General features: G+C 37.6%; 1 protein-coding gene and 1 pseudogene across 1 annotated transcript in view; one reads left to right on the forward strand and one right to left on the reverse strand.

Moving 5' to 3' along the window:
* The window catches only part of CTNNA3 (catenin alpha 3), a 1,739,301-nt gene that overhangs the window by 1,504,664 nt on the left and 214,476 nt on the right, over positions 1 to 20,161 (forward strand). The window lies entirely within an intron of this gene.
* LOC128582503 (tryptophan--tRNA ligase, cytoplasmic-like) lies at positions 1,088 to 9,537 on the reverse strand (annotated as a pseudogene).

A 20,161-nucleotide genomic window follows, 5' to 3' on the forward strand; every position in this document is an offset into this window, starting at 1 on the left:
GGTTATTAGTTCCACCTACGCTACATCTTACAAGGGTACATGTGAAACTTACTAAATGTAGAATATAAATGTCTTAGCACAATAACAAAGAAAATGCCAGGAAGGCTATGTTAACCAGTGTGATGAAAATATGTCAAATGGTCTATAAAACCAATGTATGGTGCCCCGTGATTGCATTAACGTACACAGCTATGATTTAATCATAAATAAAAAAAAATTACAAGAAGAATATTAATTACATAAAGAATTATTTTTGGGCGGGGAGCAAAGTAAATTTATTTACTACAACAGGCAAAGCAGTCAAGAAGAGACCCACATACCTCATCCAAGGGCTTTCCCTGAGACGTGTCTTTGCTTTTCCAAGCCCGTACATGGTTTGTGACTATATACAGCCCCACCCACAGACACTGGTGAGGACCTCAAGGGCTGAGGCCACATTTTTTTCTAGATATATCCACTGCTTATGGACATGGCTAGGGAACTTCTCTGTTGCCTTCCACTCCAGTGAAGTGTCAAAGCAAAGGCCACAGCCTCTCCTTAGCATCTAACACAGTCAGGGGTGAATTCACCATTGGTTTCTGCAGGATGGAGTGTTGAGGATTATTTGGTGGACAAAAAATTAGTGTGTTAAAGAGAAGAACATAATTTCTGGAGTGGAATACATGCATAGTCTGGAGTTTAGTAAGTAGACTGAAAAGTTTTACCCACAAGACTCAGTTTCATAAAAGTTGCCCAGTTCTGTCTACTATTCATTTTTTTTTCTGTCTACTATCCAATGTTAAAAGCAGCTTTAAAACTGTGTGACTTCTTTCTTTTTTTTTTTTTTGAGACAGAGGCTCAAGCTGTCACCCCGGGTAGAGTGCTGTGGCATCCTAGCTCAAAGCAACCTCCAACTCTTGGGCTCAAGTGATCCTCCTTCCTCAGTTTTTCTATTTTTAGAAGAGATGGAGTCTTGCTCTTGCTCTTGCTCTTGCTCAGGCTGGTCTCGAACTTGTGAGCTCAATCCTTGAGGCCCACCTTGGCCTCCCAGAATGATAGGATTACAGGTGTCAGCCACCTCACCTGGCCTGTAGAGTACGTTTTTTAAGAGCATATTTGGAACCCTAGGATGTTTTCAAATGGATAGTCAGTCCTCTATAGATCAGAATAGGCTGGCCAATGGACTTCCAGCCACGGGCTCTACTCCTTGAGGTTGCCTTGTGGGAAAGACTCATAGCTGGGTTTCTCTATCTGACCATAAAATGTTATCCAACACCCAATGACTCCAGTGTTTTGTCCACAAGAGACAGAAGTGATGAAATTCACAGGAAGAAACAGTATTGAGAACATACATAGGGCTTATAGATACCAGGCCCAGTAATTACCATTGGACAGAAGTCTACCTATAGTGGTGCTTGCATTGGGCTGGGATTATTGATACATTACATGTCTTTAAATGCATATATAAAATGAGCATTATTACTGAAAGTTGAAGAACAGCTTCTGGGGAGTCATGAACTCTTTCACTATTTGGTCTATGACCTCCTTGTGCTGGGTCTGGTGCTCAGCTATCAAGGGCTGCAGAACCTCTATGAGCATCTTCTTGAGCTCCCCATGAGCATGGCTCCACTGGTATAATCCTTCCTGATCAGCTCTAGCTTGTCATCATCCTCGAGGAAGAAAGTCAGGTACATAAAAGACATGTCCATGTCACAGTTGCCCCCAAACTGCCTGTGTTCCTCAACGGTGTCTCTACCTCCAGAAAATGCATTTTTATTGACCTTGGTCTTGATTTGCTTGGTGGTATCAATGAGGAAGATGGAGCAGTTGGGGTTGCTGGCGCTCATTTTGGTCTGGGCACCCTGTAGGGCGGGGAAGAAGGTCGAGTGCAGCAGGGCTGGTTTAGGACAGCCAATCCTAGGGGCAAGATCCCTTGTCGTTCTAAAGTAAGGATCCTGGTCACTGGCACATGGGATAAGGCACTGGATGTCCGTCCTGACTTGGAAGATCTGTGGGAACGAGTTGCTGAAGGAGGGAGCAGCCTGGATGGCAGGAAAACTGATCTTCCCAATGCTGTCACTGTCAGTGAAACTGAAAATCCCTTTCACTTGGTTGAAGGTAACATGCTTCTGAATCTTCACCACATTCCTGTAGAAGCCTAGGTTCATCACCATGTAGTCGAGGTCAGAAAACATCAAAGTCTTGTTGATATCAAAGCCACAGGCGATTCCACGGCATAGCCATAAGCCTGGTCCAGGGTCAGGTCATTCCTTCTCATCATCCGTCATTTGGATGACCAAGGGTACATTAAACACATCTTGCAGCCACTTCGTGAAAATAAATGGGATGAGGTGACCTACGTGCATTGCTTCAGAAGGGGGCCTCTGCCCGTGTCGAGATAAAATGGCTTCTTACTTTCATAGGCATCAAGCACCGGACTCATATCTCTGTGTGAGAAGAAGATGCCTCTGCGCAGGACGCGGTGTGGTCTCTGGCCAGTGGCTCTCTCTATTCGGTTTATCAGCTCTTTGTCAATTTTTCTGCTTCCAAATCGAACAATGAGCTTATCATACTCGATGCCTTTTGCACTGCTTGCCTTTACTGTCCATGGGTCCACAAAATCCTCTTCCACTTCTGTGGCATCTGATCCATGATTATTTTCAGGTGCTGTGTTCTTTGGAGGGCAGTCAGCTTTGTAATCCTCCCCTGTGGCAACTTTGTTGCTCATTTTTTTTTTTTTAATTTTATTTTAATTTTATTTTTTTATTGTTGGGGATTCATTGAGGGTACAATAAGCCAGGTTACACTGATTGCAATTGTTAGGTAAAGTCCCTCTTGCAATCATGTCTTGCCCCCATAAAGTGTGACACACACCAAGGCCCCACCCACCTCCCTCCTTCCCTCCTTCTTCCCCCCCCATAACCATAATTGTCATTAATTGTCCTCATATCAAAATTGAGTACATAGGATTCATGCTTCTCCATTCTTGTGATGCTTTACTAAGAATAATGTCTTCCACGTCCATCCAGGTTAATACGAAGGATGTAAAGTCTCCATTTTTTTTAAATGGCTGAACAGTATTCCATGGTATACATATACCACAGCTTGTTAATCCATTCCTGGGTTGGTGGGCATTTAGGCTGTTTCCACATTTTGGCGATTGTAAATTGAGCTGCAATAAACAGTCTAGTACAAGTGTCCTTATGATAAAAGGATTTCTTTCCTTCTGGGTAGATGCCCAGTAATGGGATTGCAGGATCAAATGGGAGGTCTAGCTTGAGTGCTTTGAGGTTTCTCCATACTTCCTTCCAGAAAGGTCGTACTAGTTTGCAGTCCCACCAGCAGTGTAAAAGTGTTCCCTTCTCTCCACATCCACGCCAGCATCTGCAGTTTTGAGATTTTGTGATGTGGGCCATTCTCACTGGGGTTAGATGATATCTCAGGGTGGTTTTGATTTGCATTTCTCTAATATATAGAGATGATGAACATTTTTTCATGTGTTTGTTAGCCATTCGTCTGTCGTCTTTAGAGAAAGTTCTATTCATGTCTCTTGCCCATTGATACAAGGGATTGTTGGCTTTTTTCATGTGGATTAATTTGAGTTCTCTATAGATCCTAGTTATCAAGCTTTTCTCTGATTGAAAATATGCAAATATCCTTTCCCATTGTGTAGGTTGTCTCTTTGCTTTGGTTATTGTCTCCTTAGCTGTACAGAAACTTTTCAGTTTAATGAAGTCCCATTTGTTTATTTTTGTTGTTGTTGCCATTGCCATGGCAGTCTTCTTCATGAAGTCTTTCCCCAGGCCAATATCTTCCAGTGTTTTTCCTATGCTTTCTTGGAGGATTTTTATTGTTTCATGCCTTAAATTTAAGTCCTTTATCCATCTTGAATCAATTTTTGTGAGTGGGGAAAGGTGTGGGTCCAGTTTCAGTCTTTTACATGTAGACATCCAGTTCTCCCAACACCATTTATTGAATAGGGAGTCTTTCCCCCAAGGTATGTTCTTGTTTGGTTTATCAAAGATTAGGTGGTTGTAAAATGTTAGTTTCATTTCTTGGTTTTCAATTTGATTCCAAGTGTCTATGTCTCTGTTTTTGTGCCAGTACCATGCTGTCTTGACCACTATGGTTTTGTAGTACAGACTAAAATCTGGTATGCTGATGCCCCCAGCTTTATTTTTGTTACTAAGGACTGCCTTAGCTATACGGGGTTTTTTCCGGTTCCATACAAAATGCAGAATCATTTTTTCCAAATCTTGAAAGTATGATGTTGGTATTTTGATAGGAATGGCATTGAATAGGTAGATTGCTTTGGGAAGTATAGACATTTTAACAATGTTGATTCTTCCCATCCATGAGCATGGTATGTTCTTCCATTTGTTAATATCCTCTGCTATTTCCTTTCTGAGGATTTCATAGTTTTCTTTATAGAGGTCCTTCACCTCCTTCGTTAGGTATATTCCTAGGTATTTCATTTTCTTTGAGACTATGGTGAAGGGAGTTGTGTCCTTAATTAGCTTCTCATCTTCACTGTTATTGGTGTACACAAAGGCTACTGACTTGTGGACATTGATTTTATATCCTGAAACATTACTGTATTTTTTGATGACTTCTAGGAGTCTTGTGGTTGAGTCTTTGGGGTTCTCTAAGTATATGATCATGTCGTCAGCAAAGATGGAGAGTTTGACCTCTTCTGCTCCCATTTGGATTCCCTTTATTTCCCTGTCTTGCCTAATTGTATTGGCTAGAACTTCCAGCACTACGTAGAATAGTAAAGGTGACAGAGGACAACCTTGTCTGGTTCCAGTTCTAAGAGGAAAAGCTTTCAGTTTCACTCCATTCAGTAAAATATTGGCTGTGGGTTTGTCATAGATAGCTTCAATCACTTTTAGAAATGTGCCACCTATGCCTATACTCTTCAGTGTTCTAATTAGAAAAGGATGCTGGATTTTATCAAATGCTTTTTCTGCATCTATTGAGAGGATCATGTGATCTTTATTTTTGCCTCTGTAAATATCGTGGATAACGTTTATAGACTTGCGTATGTTAAACCAGCCTTGCATCCCTGGGATGAAGCCTACTTGGTCATGATGAATGACTTTTTTGATGATAAGCTGTAATCTATTGGCTAGGATTTTGTTGAGAATTTTTGCATCTATGTTCATGAGTGAGATTGGTCTGAAATTCTCCTTTTTGTTTGGGTCTTTTCCTGGTTTTGGTATCAGGGTGATGTTTGCTTCATAGAATGTGTTGGGGAAGATTCCTTCTTCCTCAATTTTTTGGAATAATTTCTGCAGTACAGGAATAAGCTCTTCCTTGAAGGTTTGATAGAATTCTGGAGTGAAGCCATCTGGACCAGGGCATTTTTTGGTTGGAAGATTTTTTATTGTTTCTTTGATCTCAGTGTTTGAAATTGGTCTGTTCAGGAGCTCTATTTCTTTCTGGCTGAGTCTAGGGAGAGGGTGTGTTTCCAAATATTGATTCTTTTCTTTCACATTGTCAAATTTCTGGGCATAGAGTTTCTGGTAGTATTCAGAGATGATCTCTTGTATCTCTGTGGGATCAGTTGTTATTTCCCCTTTATCATTTCTGATTGAGGTTACTAGAGATTTTACTTTTCTATTCCTCGTTAGTCTGGCCAATGGTTTATCTATTTTATTTATTTTTTCAAAAAACCAACTCCTTGTTTCATTAATTTTCTGAATGATTCTTTTGTTTTCAATTTCATTGATCTCTGATTTGATTTTGGATATTTCTTTTCTTCTACTGAGTTTAGGCTTAGATTGTTCTTCTTTTTCCAATTCCATAAGATCTCTTGTGAGATTGTTGATGTGGTCTCTTTCTGTTTTTCGAATGTAGGCACCTAAGCGATGAATTTTCCCTCAAAACTGCTTTTGCAGTATCTCGCAGGTTTTGGTAGCTTGTGTCTTCATTGTTGTTATGCTCAAGGAAGTTAATGATTTCCTGTTTTATTTCTTCCTGCACCCATCTGTTATTCAACAGAAGATTGTTTAATTTCCATGCCTTTGGGTGGGGTCAAGCATTTTTGTTAGAGTTGACTTCCACCTTTAGTGCCTTATGGTCTGAGAAGATACAAGGTAAAATTTCAATTCTTTTGATTCTGTTGATATTTGTTTTGTGTCCCAGGATATGATCAATTTTGGAGAATGTTCCATGGGGTGATGAGAAGAATGTATATTCTTTATCTTTGGGATGGAGTGTTCTATATGCGTCTATCAAGCCCAGTTGTTCTAGGGTCTCATTTAAGTGTCTTATATCCTTGTTTAATTTCTGTTTAGAGGATCTGTCCAGCTCTGTAAGAGGAGTGTTAAGGTCCCCTGTTATTATGGTATTATCAGATATCATATTGCTCAGACTGAGTAAAGTCTGTTTCAAGAATCTGGGAGCATTTAAATTGGGTGCATAGATATTTAGAATTGAAATGTCTTCTTGTTGTATTTTTCCCTTGACCAATATAAAGTGACCATCTTTGTCTTTTTTGACTTTAGTTGCTTTAAAACCACATGTATTTGAAAATAAGATTGCAACTCCTCTTTTCTTCTGAATTCCATTTGCCTGAAAAATTGTCTTCCAACCCTTGGCTCGGAGTTTTAATTTGTCTTTGAAGCCAGGTGTGTTTCTTGCATACAGCAAATGGATGGCTTGTGTTTTTTAATCCAGTCAGCCAATCTATGTCTCTTCAGTGGGGAATTCAAGCCATTAACATTTATTGAGATAATTGATAAGTGTGGCAGTATTCTATTCGTCTTATTTTGTGAGAGTCCATTGCTTAGTTTTATCTTTTGCATCAGTGTGGAGGTTACGTTCTGTCCTTTAATTTCTGAGTTCTTACTTTGCTGCTGATCCATTGTGGTGGTCAGTGTGCAGAACAGGTTGACGTATTTCCTGTAGAGCTGGTCTTGTTTTGGCAAATTTCCTCAATGTTTTTATATCCGTAAATGATTTGATTTCTCCGTCAATTTTGAAGCTTAGCTTAGCAGGGTACAGAATTCTGGGTTGAAAATTGTTCTGTTTAAGTAGATTAAAGGTAGATGACCATTGTCTTCTTGCTTGAAAAGTTTCATTAGAGAAGTCTGCGGTCAATCTGATGGATTTGCCCCTGTAGGTCAACTGGCGCTTACTCCTTGCAGCTTGCAGAATCTTTTCTTTTGTCTTGACTTTGGACAGGTTCATCACAATGTATCTTGGAGAAGCTCGGTTAGAGTTGAGGCGACCTGGGGTCCTATAGCCCTCTGAAAGCAGTGTATCAGAATCTTTGGTGATATTTGGGAAATTTTCTTTTATAATATTCTCTAGTATGGCTTCCATTCCTCTGGGGCATTCTTCTTCCCCTTCTGGAATTCGTATAACTCGTATGTTGGAACGCTTCATAAAGTCCCATAATTCTGACCGTGAACGTTCTGCTTTCTCTCTCTTCTTTTCTGCCTCTTTTACTATCTGAGTTATCTCAAAAACTTTGTCTTCTACCTCTGAAATTCTTTCTTCTGCATGGTCTAACCTGTTGCTGATACTTTCCATTGCATCTTTAAGTTCCCTGATTGACTGTTTCATTTCCTTCAGCTCTGCTATATCCTTTTTATATTCTTCATATTGTTCATCTCTGATTTGATTCTGTTTTTGTATTTCCTTTTGGTTATTTTCCACTTTATTAGCAGTTTCCTTCATTGTTTCCATCATTTCTTTCATTGTTTTCAACATGTGTATTCTAAATTCCCTTTCTGTCATTCCTAACATTTCTGTATAGGTGGAATCCTCTGCAGTAGCTACCTCATGGTCCCTTGGCAGGGTTGTTCTGGACTGGTTCTTCATGTTGCCTGGAGTTTTCTGCTGATTCTTCCTCATGGGTGATTTCTTTTATCTGTTTCCTTGCCTTAATTTTCCTTTCACTTCCTCTTGCTCTTTAAGTTCTCGTGCCTGTGGACTAAGGGTTACAGGACCAGAATGGTGAGAAGGTTGAAGAGCAAAAAAGGGATGAAAGAAAGGAGGACCGAGTGATAAGGAAAAAAACAGAAAAATAGAGAAAGGAGAGGGGGTGGGTAAAAGGAATATTGACAAAAAGAAGAGAGGCACAGAAAGAGGGAGACAGAGCAATATTGGTGTACAGTAGGGTACTTTGATACAACCTTAAAAAAAAAAAAAAAAACACCTTCTGGGGGTGCCCAGTTGGGTGGTTCCCTTGAGGTCAACAGCTCTTTGCTGACCTGATCAGACACAGTACCCCACCTCCACCAAGTAGAGAGGAAAGACAAAAATGCTATAAATCAAAGCAAAACAAGCAAACAGAAAACTTTACGGGATAAAATTGGCTGGAAAAACCAAATAATAGCGGTAGAAACACTAACAAAAATGAGGTTCTAATTATTGAAATAGGCAGCAATGGGAAATTACAATTAAACTAGAAAAATTGAGAAAGAAAAAGGATCTGTATGGAAAAGGTTGAACTTAAAAAACAAAACAACAATCCACAACATCAAAATAAACAAAAAAAACAAAACAACCAAACCAAAAAAAAAAAAAAAAAAACACAACCAAAAACAAAGCAGTATGTATATGTTATTGAATATTGTCTGGGCAACACGTGGTCTTCTGAGGTATGAGATGTTAATCACAGTTCTGATACGACTGGAGGCTACTCGTTTCTCAAACCCCAGCAGGTAGACACCCTAAATCTCTCTTCAGCCCACTTAAAAGGCACTTTGAACTTGTTCACTTACTGAGCAGAAGCTTTCTCAGGGAAGTGCTTGTCGGTGGAATCACTGCTGAAGTGGCTATCCACTTACCCTGTGTGTCAAAACTGGTCTCCCTCTGCCCCCGAGGGTTAGGGCTGCAAGGCGGCTCAGACCCCGCCCTTAGGCTACTTGGTCGCTGTGTTACCAGCTCCCACCCAATTCCAGCTCTGCGACCCTGAGGGTGGAGCTTGCCGGGGCAGATCGTTCACAATGTCTGCCTGTGACCCAGAGCCAAACACTATTAGCTCCGTCTGGCTCAGCGGCTAGACAAAGGCCCTAGACAAAGGCCAAAGTTCTCCGCACTCCCACTCAGGCTCTCCCCAAGGTAGTTCAGCTGAGTGCCAAGTCCAAAGACACCAAAACAGTTCACAGGTAAGGTCTTTCTGATTTGCAGTCTTGCTGCTACTGAACTTACGGTTGCAGGCGGGTTAAGACGGATTGAACACAGGCGACCACTTGCCGGTTTTCCACTGTTTTAGTCCTCCTCTTGGGGTCCAGAAGTCTCTCGCTGACTCCCTGTATCCTCTCAGGGGTGATGATAGGCAGATCCCAGCAGCCAGAGATGCCTGGAGTCCTATTTCCCCAGACTCACGGTGCCCAGATGCAAGGAAGCTGTTACTCGGCTGCCATCTTGCTCCGCCTCTTTGTTGCTCATTTTTAAAGATAGCAACATCTTCACTGCAGAATCAATTTCATCCTTTGGTTACTTTCCAACTTTGAGGGACCGCACGAGCTCCCCTTGTGTAGCTATGCTCTTCAACAGATCCATCGCAGAGGAACAAGGCTCGCTGTTGGGCACATCCGGCATCTTTTAGGACCTATGTTCACAATTGGCTAGGGGGTCAGGGGATTTGTCCAACAGTTGAGACAAGATTGGCCCTCCAGGGCCAGTCAATGATGCTGGCTCAGCCACACTGGCTCAGCCATGGGTTACCTTCTAGTTATCTTACATAAAGAATTTCAAAAAATAATTTGATTCAATCCTATACCTATTCAATGAATACAGTTATTAGTTAATAGATGTGGCTAGCTTAATCGAATATTTTAATGGGAAACAAAACCCAAACGGAATACTGTTTGTTATATTCAAAAATAATTTCTTTGGGAGGTGGGCTAAGGTGGAATATGAACCCTGGACCTCAACAATAATTTTTAAGTGGATTAAATATCTAAGTGTACAATATAAGGTATGTTTTATATTTAGATAAATAAGTGTATCTAACTGTATAGATACATTTTGCCTTAGCGGTTCCTGACGCTACAACAAAAACTTCAGATTGTGTGATTTATAAATAATAGGAATCTCTTATCACTCTGAATCCTGGAGAGTTCAATACAAGGAGCCAGCGGCTTTGCTGTGTGATGAGCTTTCTCACTCTATTCTTACATGGTAGAAGCAAAGGAACGCTGCGTCCTGGTGAAAGTGGCTAGGGGACTCTTCAGACCTCCTTTTCAAAGCCATTTTTCCAACTTAAATTACTTTGCAAAGCCCTCATTTCTTAATACCACTACCACAGGAATGAGGTTTCAACATAAATTTTGGAGAAACACATTCAGATCATGGGACATTATGTATCTACTTTTAAAAACAAGGGGATATATTTGGACAGATTTTCCTTAACCAAGGCTGGACTTCAACTACATAAAATATAAATAGAATTACAGACTGTGCGAAACAGAATACAAGGAAAATAAATTGACTACAAAGAATGTCTTTATTTTAAATGGCATAGCATTAATGTCCTTAATGTGTGGCAAGCTGCTAAAATACTAAGAAAAATTATTCATCAGAAAAGGGAAAGATAAATTACAGGGAAGGAAACTATTTTGGCAATAAAGACAGATGTGACTTTTGATATAGACCTATCTTCCAAATATAAAATAGCTCTAGATATGTAGAATCAAAGATATTTAACTAATGTGAAGTGCATTAGTAAACATTGACAAGAAAAATGAAACCAAAGGCAACTTGAGTGAGCATCAAAAGACCAACTCTGAAATACTGAGGTGGAATCATCCTCAGGGGTGTTTTGTAGCCTTTACAAATAATGAGTGAGAACCATCTATTATTCTAAAGAGACATGATGTTACAGGCACATATAATACTTGGATAAAGTGAAAATGCTACCTGTCAGTCTAGTTATACTTCAGGGAGTAAGAAAAGAGGACAAGAGGTAAAACATTAGCTTTTGATTTTATCTCTGTAACTTTCATTTGTTATAAACAGTGTGAATTCTAGTTGCACTTTAAAAATCCAATAATAGAAGTTTTAAAAATGGAAGACGATTATAGAGTGTTAAATTATAGTATTTCATAGAATGATTATCCCTCAATCATATTACTGCTAGGTACAGAATTATAGAGCAATTTTCATAATACAGTAGAACCTGTAGTAAGTTGACAACCCAGGGGACTGTAACTAACCGGTCAACATATGGAGGTGGTTAACGTTAGGAACTAGGCCTGCTCTACTGATACGCACATGTGGTGCATGGAGAGTCTATGAAAATTAGGTCAACTTAAGGAGATGGTCAATGTAGAGAGGTGTTCAACTATGGAGGTTCTACGATAGTTAGGTGAGAACCACTTTCTTTTATTTTTAAGGTTAATCCTATAAATTTATTGCCAGTAATGGCCTGGTTCCCCACACCAAAGAGATAACAATGGAGATACAAACATAATACTAACTAAACCACAGAGCAACTCAACAGTAATCGAAAAATTCTAACCTCCAATAACAACTCAAGTTAGAAAAGAATGCTTGCATCTTCAGAACATACACATTGTATTCTACACAGAAACCTGTGCTATTATTTCCACAAAATTGCCTTTTATTGTTCCTTCCTGTACCAAACCTCCTAAGTGCTAATATTTTTCTATGTACTAGTTTAAAAAATACTAAAGTACTAGTTCAGTAACTGTGTGCCTTTTGTATTATCCTGGTATCTGTAATTTTCTTTATGTTGGATCCCAACTATTTCTTCAGATCCTAAGTGGTATCAAAAGTGTGGGATAGGTTTAACAAATATCTAGGTGAAATTGTGGAGTAGTTCCTATCAACTAAAGCAGCCATCCCTAACTTGTTGGACCAGTTTCATGAAAGGCATGTAGTGGGGGGAAGTAAAGGTGTGATCTGACAGATGGCAGAGCTCAGGCGGTGATGTGAGCAATGGGGAGCAGCTGTGAGACGCTGAGGCTTTGCTCTCTTGCCTGTCACTTAGCTCCTGCTGTATGTCTGCTTCTGTGGGATTGAGGACTGCAGAACAGAAGTACCTAATTACTCCATGTGAATCAAATGATATTCTACTGAAATGCATCCTTCTTTTTATTATTTTAGAATTATACTGTTTTATTTTATTCAGCATAGAAAATTGCTATTCCTGATTTAACTAGCAAATGACCTGGAAGAGCCAGCATTTTGAATTTTGTTGAGATTCAAATTCTCATTTTATAATGCAAAGCTGAGATATAAGAAAGACACTTAGTGGGTGAGTATAGTTGATAACTCAGCAATCAAGTCTCATTTTGATTCCACATTTCCATATGTATCTATGAATAAGCAGCAAGGCTAATGAAAAAATAAAAACCTTTAAAGAAGACAGACAGAAGCAAATGACCCTGGGGGCTCCTTCCTTCCTTCTTTTAGTTGCTTAGAAATAAGCTGGCTCAGCAGGTCTGAGTTAGCACAATGTAAAAACCTACTGTTACCAGCTAGCAAGAGAACCCTTGCCTCACTTTATGTATGGTATATGATCTATTTTTTGAAATTATCTTTTATCTTTATTAATAAATATTAGTTGTCTATTCTTTGATACTTTGGGAAAAAATAGTAAGTAGTTAATTGATGACTCCATACTGAACCTCAGAGTCAAAGCATTCTATAATGGACATACTCTTATTTGACAATGTGAATGTTACTTTCTTTGCATTACTATGATTATTATTCCTTAATACTTCATTCAGCAATCATCTGATTTCTTTTCTGAATGTATTTATCTTTGTTCTTTGTGAGGTTTTTGTTTCTGGTCGCTATCTTAAACATTGTTATTGTTGTTAAATTTTAAGCCTTTTTAATAGTGTGAGGGCAAAAAGTATAAGCCTAATGAACACATGTATATGTGAAAATAAAAAAATAAAATAAATAAAAGATATTTGGGAGCCAGAGTCTTTTTCTTGGTGCTCTTCCAATGGTGTATCCAATGCAGCTATGCCTGTCCGGCCAAAGCAAACTTCTCTAGGCCTAAGGGCAGCTTTAGGGTCATGTGTCTCTCTGCTACTTCCAAATATGTAGGCTTTCTCAATTCTGCTAGTTTACCTTTACATGGTATGGTACAAATCTACGTTCTCCTTTGTCTTTGCTTGGAAAATGGTCTTCAAAGGGATAGCCAAGTGGTAGAGTTGTAGACCAGACCTAACAGATTTCATATTCAAAATAGCAGATAGATATACTTCAAGAAAGTGAATATAAGGCTATTCTTTTTTTTAATTCTTTATTAAATCATAATTGTGTATATTAATGCATTTATGGGGTACAATGTGCTGATTTGATATACAATGTGGAATGCTTACATCTAACTGATTAACATAACCATCTCCTTGCTTACTTTTTTGTTGTGGCAAAAACATTCATACTCTATTCTTATAGAAATGTATCATTGCATTATGCACGTTAGGTTGGATCTCCCCCCAAACCCTCTCTCCTCCTGGCCTCTCTCCTCCCCTCCCCTCTCTTTCCTCTTCCCTCCTTCTTTTTGGACTATAGTTATGATTTACTATTCCTGTGAATGTGTAGGTGATTATATACTGATTTCATAGTAGTATTGAATACATTGGATCCTTTTTTTCCCATTCTTGAGATAATTTACTAATGTACACCATGGAATACTATGCAGTCATAAAAAAGATTTAGAGTTCACACCTTTTATGTTTACCTGAATGGAGCTGGAACTTATTCTTCTTAGTAAAAGGCAATTCTTTTGATTCCTGTAACTAGTTAATAATGAGTATCTTGTAAGCACTGCTTTGTGAAAAAGGAGGATGTCTATGTATTGTTACGTGTTGTTTTCAAGGATATATCATTAAGTGGAAAAAGCAAGGGAAAAAGAACCAGGTATAACATGATCTAGTATGCTACCTTTTGTACAAAAAGTCATACATGTAGACATATATGTACATGTATACATTTAAAAGCATTCCTTTAAAAAAAAAAAACACCGAAAAATAAATGACAGCATTGCCTAAAAGTGTGTTTTTGTGCCCTTGCAGAAGAGTGGATACTGGAGCAGAAGGCAGGATGTTGGAGCAGACGACAGTTGTGTTAGTAACACTTTCCTGTGTGAGTTATTGTGTATATAGCTCTAGCTGCTGAATTCCTTGAGTGCCCTACCTATGAAAAAAATAAATTGGCTCTAACAAGCCAATGATACATCTTTGTACTCTTAAGATGTTGTACGCTAAAAGAAACAAACAATTATTTAAATTTTGAACTTTTTTTTTTTTTTTTTTTTTTTTTTTTTTTGCCAGGGCTAGGTTTGAACCTGCCACCTGCGGCATATGGGACTGGCGCCCTACTCCTTGAGCCACAGGCACCACCCGAACTTTTTTTTTTATTATTTTTTTTGTAGAGGCAGGCTCACTTTAATGCCCTCGGTAGAGTGTCATGGTGTCACACAGCTCACAGCAACCTCCAACTCCTGAGTTTAGGCAATTCTCTTGCCTCAGCCTCTTGAGTAGGTGGGACTACAGGCACTTGCCACAGTGCCCAGCTATTGTTTAGTTGCAGTTTGGCTGGGGCCGGGCTTGAACTCGCCACCCTCCGTATATGGGGCCAATGCCCTACCCACTGAGCCACAGATGCTGCCCAATTTTGAACATTTTAATAATTCATTATTATATTTTAACATGTTAAGTTTGATAAAATAATAAACATATAAAATGAAATAAATTCTGTGTAAATTTGTATAGCTGACTGGAAAACTATTTTCTTGCATAACCATGGAAATAAGATATGTGGTATAAGCATTTACGTAATGTGATCTCAACTTTTCAAAAATCTTGGATGAGTGATAAATTTCATTTTGGGTTCAGTTCTATGCATCAACTGTTGGAAGAGCTTTTAGAGATGCTGCAGTGAAAAAAAAATTACAGGAATGTAATCGAATGTAGTGAAGTCATGATATAAATAGTCATAACACCAACAAAAAATTGAATTCTAGTATGTAATTGAATTCACAGTACGTTATTCTTTTGTGTCCCTTCAAAAGCCTCATGAGAGAAACACATTTCAATCCTTAGAACATAAGTCATATTTTAAACTTATAATCAATTTATTATTTATAATGTAGTCATCTTTTTAATTAAGCAACTAAATCAGGATTTCATTTCTACATTAGAACTGACGTGTGGTTTAAAGCTCAAGATAAATCAGACTGTAAGAATTGTAACCAACATATTTTTGAAATTGACATTAAAATACTGAGATGACAGAGGGAATGGAATAAGGGGAAAGAACCGGTCTCGGGACCACCCGGAGTTAAGATATTATTTTAGCAGTTTAAGTGGGATCCCGGCGGTCCACTCCCATGCTCAGAACTTCTATAGAAATGTTTTAAAAGGAATTAGGGGAAGTAATGAAGCATAAGGATGACATTCCATTTATCTCTGTTTAACTTATTCTAGTCATTTAAATTAAATTTGATTTGTGGTAGCTTTAAACATTTTAGTTTTGCTTAATTAATTGTAAGTAGAAACAAGATTTGTGACAGAACTACTGTGCTTAATAGACAGAGGGATGATATATTTAACTACCAAATTAGAAAGTGACAGTTTTACTTTATTAGTACTTATGTGGTTTTCCTGGGACCTATTTTAACTTTTCAGAATGAAACTTAAAAAAAAAAAAAATGGGCCATTTAGTCCTAGGAAGAAAATTATAAAAACATGGTTTTAATTTTTTTAAAAGTATATCCCTTTCTATTTCATTAGCTTTTGCCTCGTATCTTAATATCAAGCTTTAAAAACATCGAAATAGCTCCATATTTTTCTGGTTCTCTAAGTGTATTTCAGTCAATAGCGCATACATATTCTATTTTTTTTATGATAGCAAATTTCTGTTACATGGGTCATATTTTTTATAAGTTCCACAATAATGATGGTATATTCTATTAGGAAAAACTGAGCACATATCTATTAAAACGTTTTCAAATATATACACAAAATAGTATATATATCATTATCAGAAGCTCAGATTGTATGACTGCTTAAAATGGCTTGCTGTTCTGGAAGTAGAGCCAGCAGGATGTGGAGCAGGAAGAACTCTCATTCACTGCTGGTGGGAACGCAAACTGGTACAGTAACTTTGAAAAATGCTTTAGTTTCTTACAAAACTAAACGTATCCATACCATATGATTAAGTAATTGTGCACCTTATTATCTACTCACAGGATCTGAAGAATATGTCCACATTAAAACTACACACAGATGTTTACAATAGTGTTACCCATAATTGGCAAAACTCAAAAGCAACCAAGACATCCTTCAATAGGTGAATGTATAAGCTGTGGTACAACCAGATGATGGAATATTATTCTGTGCTAAAAGCTAATAGCCATGACAGTACACAAGGAATCTTAAATACCTATTACATTTTGCAAAGGCAAACTTGGTAGTGGGAAGGAGGTAGTGGGAAGGTAGTGTGGAAGATTTTTTAGACCCATGAAACTACTTTGTGTGTGCATATATACATATATAAAACATATATATTATTTATAAGTGTGTCCACCATTATAGTATTTTGTATCCATCATTGTAGTGATATATATGTGTATATGTATATACATATACATTATAGTAATATGTAAATACATACGTGTGTGTGTGTATAACACTATAATGGTGGATACACTTCATTACAAATTTGTCCAAACCCACAGACTGTACAACATCAGTAATGAACCCCCAAAACGATGAACTTTGGGTAATAATGACATGTATTTGTTACATCAATTGTAACAAATTTACCACTCTAGTGGGGATGTTGGTAATGCGGCAGGCTAAGCAACTGTTGAGGGCAATGATATATGGTATGTGAAATTTCTTTACTATATGCTCAATTTTTCTGTGTTCTAAATATGAAGTCTATTAAAGGAAAACTGGCTCTATCAGGTCTTAGAAGAATTACATGAGATAAATTTTCTATCCTACTACACAATAATCAAACATTTTCCAACTCTTTTTAATGTTTAGAAAGATAAACTGATACCTGACTAGGGATTGTTAGATTGTATAGATGATGTTTGTTAAATCTGGCACAATACTAACCACTCATGGGATTTGTAGAGAGAGCTGAACATCTAGACAGTTACTTGTGTAAGATGTTAGGTGTACTGTACTGTTAAAAAAATAATCTAGTGCTGTGGTAGAGTTGATAGAGAATTGAAAGAAGTTAAAGAGCAATTTAACAACATTGCCAGATGGGGGTTTGTGTGTTTCAAACCGTCTGGAGAGGAGGGAGCATTTGGTGCATTGGGGGAAATTTTTTTACTTCATTACCAAGTTTTGTTCAATAATTTACTTAATAGAATACCATGATATTATAACTAAACTCATTGGAAAACGAAGGATATAAATAACAATTTTATATTTTAATTTATATTTATAAATGTAACACTCAAGAAAACTTATGAATTTCCACCAGTTTTGTCTATACTTTCCACTCATAGGAAAATTACACATAGGATGTCAAATTGTCAGAAGACTGTTTGATGAACACAGAATGATATTAAAAGAAGTTGTGGACTTTACTGATTTCATCAGCTTTAATAACCTGGAGTATCCATCTTCTCTATAAGGAAACGCACACCTCAAAGTGTACATTATCATCAACTTCTGGGCAATACTTTAGTTGGATTGGACAATGTTTTAGTTTTTTAGTGGCTCCCTAAGTTCAGTTTTAAAGTGAAGATTACTTCTGTTATAATATTTTTTAAAACCATCAACTGACATTTTATCACATAGGAATTAAAAATGAATTGCTTGCATTTCCTTTCTAGCCATGTGGAGTGGGATTTGTAGAGTGGGACACATTGTTCCTAAAGAGATTTTTAGGTATCTTGTTCAACAGTGACCAGAAATTAATAAGTCATATTATCACCAGGAAAGAACACACACAGGAATACAAATGGAACCTCTAGTACTTAAGGGCAATAGAGCCAGGGCTTAAGTCATTAAAAACAATAAATTAAAGAAATTGTGACATGTATCTCTCTTCTTAGGGTTTATTATAAATATTATAATATGTCAGAGATTGAACTTTTATCTTTTTTTCTTTGCTTTGTTCTTGAATTGTTCACTCCCTTGAAATGTGTCTAAAAAGTTACCTTCCTCGGAATTCACTATAACTCAAGATACCACTACTTTGGTACTTATTATACTCCTCTGGAAATGATTGAAAGAAGAAGGAGGTTTAACTAAGTAAAATCGCACTCTCTGATTTTGCTGTGGATGGGTGAAGGATGAGGAGTAACAAATAGTGTATTTTCTTTTTTTTAGGACTTCTCAGCTCTCTGTGTGTTGCTTGGAAATGAATTGGCAGAATGTTGGTCCCTACTCTGCACACAAAAGGAGGAACTGCTCTAAACCCTAGCCTCTCCCAAAGGTTTATAGTTGCTCTAATGACTGTTATGTAACACCCCAGACACAGAGCATGCAATTACAAGGTACTCATAGACACTAGTAGGGCCAGTTTTCCTTCGGTGCAGCATGTCCAGTTGATCCCCTGACCCTTGCAAATAGACGATTCAATGAAGCCAATATTTCCTTGATACCAGAACCAGGAAAAGTCAAAACAGGCCAATATCCCTTATGAAAATAGACCCAATAAAATTTTAGAAAACCTGGATAGCAGCACATCAAAAAAAAAAAATACTTTGATAGGCAAGGAAGGATGGTTCAACATATGCAATTCTCTAAATGTAATTCACCACGTAAGTAGATACAAAAACAAAGATCATATTATCCTTTCAATCAACATAGAAAAACCATTTTACAAAAGTCAGCACACTTTCATGCTGAAACACTCAACAAAATTGGTATAGATGAGACTTTCCTCAAATTTATAAGGCACTATATAACATACCTACAGTCCACATCATGTTGAATGGGGAAATACTGAAAGAATTTTTATCTAAAGCCAGAACCACATAAGGTTGCCCACTTTTGCCATTTTCATGCAACATAGTACTGTAAGTTCTTACAGAGCAATCAGCAAAAGAAAGAAATTGAGGGGGTCAAAATGGGGAAAGAAGAGATCAACTATTTCTCTTTGCTGACAATATGATCTTCTTTCTAGAAAACCCCAAAGATTCAACTAAGAGACTCCTGGGATTGTTAAATAAATTCATCAAAGTCTTGAGTTACAAAATAATGTACACAAATCAGTTGCTTTCACATGTGCCAACAACAGTCAGCCTGAGATTCAATTCAAAGACACAGTACCCTGTGCAGAAGCAACAAAGAAAATAAAATATCTAGGAATATACTTAACAAAGGAGGTGAAAGACCTTTATGGGGGAATTCTGCAACACTGAGGAAGGAAATTGCAGAGAATATAATCAGATGGGAAAATACGTCATTTGCATAGATTGGCAGAATTGACACCATTCAAATGGCTATACCATACAAAGTGGTTTCCATTTTCAGTACAATTGCATTAAAATACCAACACCATTTTTCAAATTTCTAAAAAAGTAATTCTATTGCTTCTCAGCCTTCTGGCTAAGAATAAGTGTAGAAAGAGAGACTGTGCTTTAAATGGAACCAGAAAAGACTCCAAATAAGCTTTCCAATCTTATATAATAAAAACAAAGTATCATGTCTCACTTGACTAGATTTCAGGTTATACCTCAAGGCTATAAAAATCCAAACAGCATGGTACTGGCATGAGAGACAAAGATCTATGAATCAGAACTGAGAACCCAGAGTTGATATTATCCTCATATTCCCATCTGATTTTTGACGAAGCAAATAAAAACCTATACTGGAGGGGGGTGGCACCTATGGTTCAAAGGAGTAGGGCACCGGCCCCATATACTGGAGGTGGCGGGTTCAAACCCAGCCCTGGTCCAAAACAGCAAAAAAAAAACAAAAACAAAAACAAAAAAAAAAAACCTATACTGGGGGAAAAGAATAATTGTTCAATAAATGGTGCTGGGAAAACTGGATAGTCACATGTAAAAGATGAAAACAGGATTTGCAATTCTCATGACTCACAAAAATTAACTCACAATGAATAAAAGATTTAAGCCTAAGGCAGAAAAATATTATAAATCTAGAAGAAAAGTTAGAAAAATTCTTCTAGATGTAAACCTAGGGAAAAATTCATGAAGAAAACCCCTAAAGCAAGTACGACAATAACAAAAATAAATAAATGGGAC

Source organism: Nycticebus coucang, chromosome 3 (genome assembly GCF_027406575.1).
Source record: "Nycticebus coucang isolate mNycCou1 chromosome 3, mNycCou1.pri, whole genome shotgun sequence".
Classification (NCBI taxonomy): domain Eukaryota; kingdom Metazoa; phylum Chordata; class Mammalia; order Primates; family Lorisidae; genus Nycticebus; species Nycticebus coucang.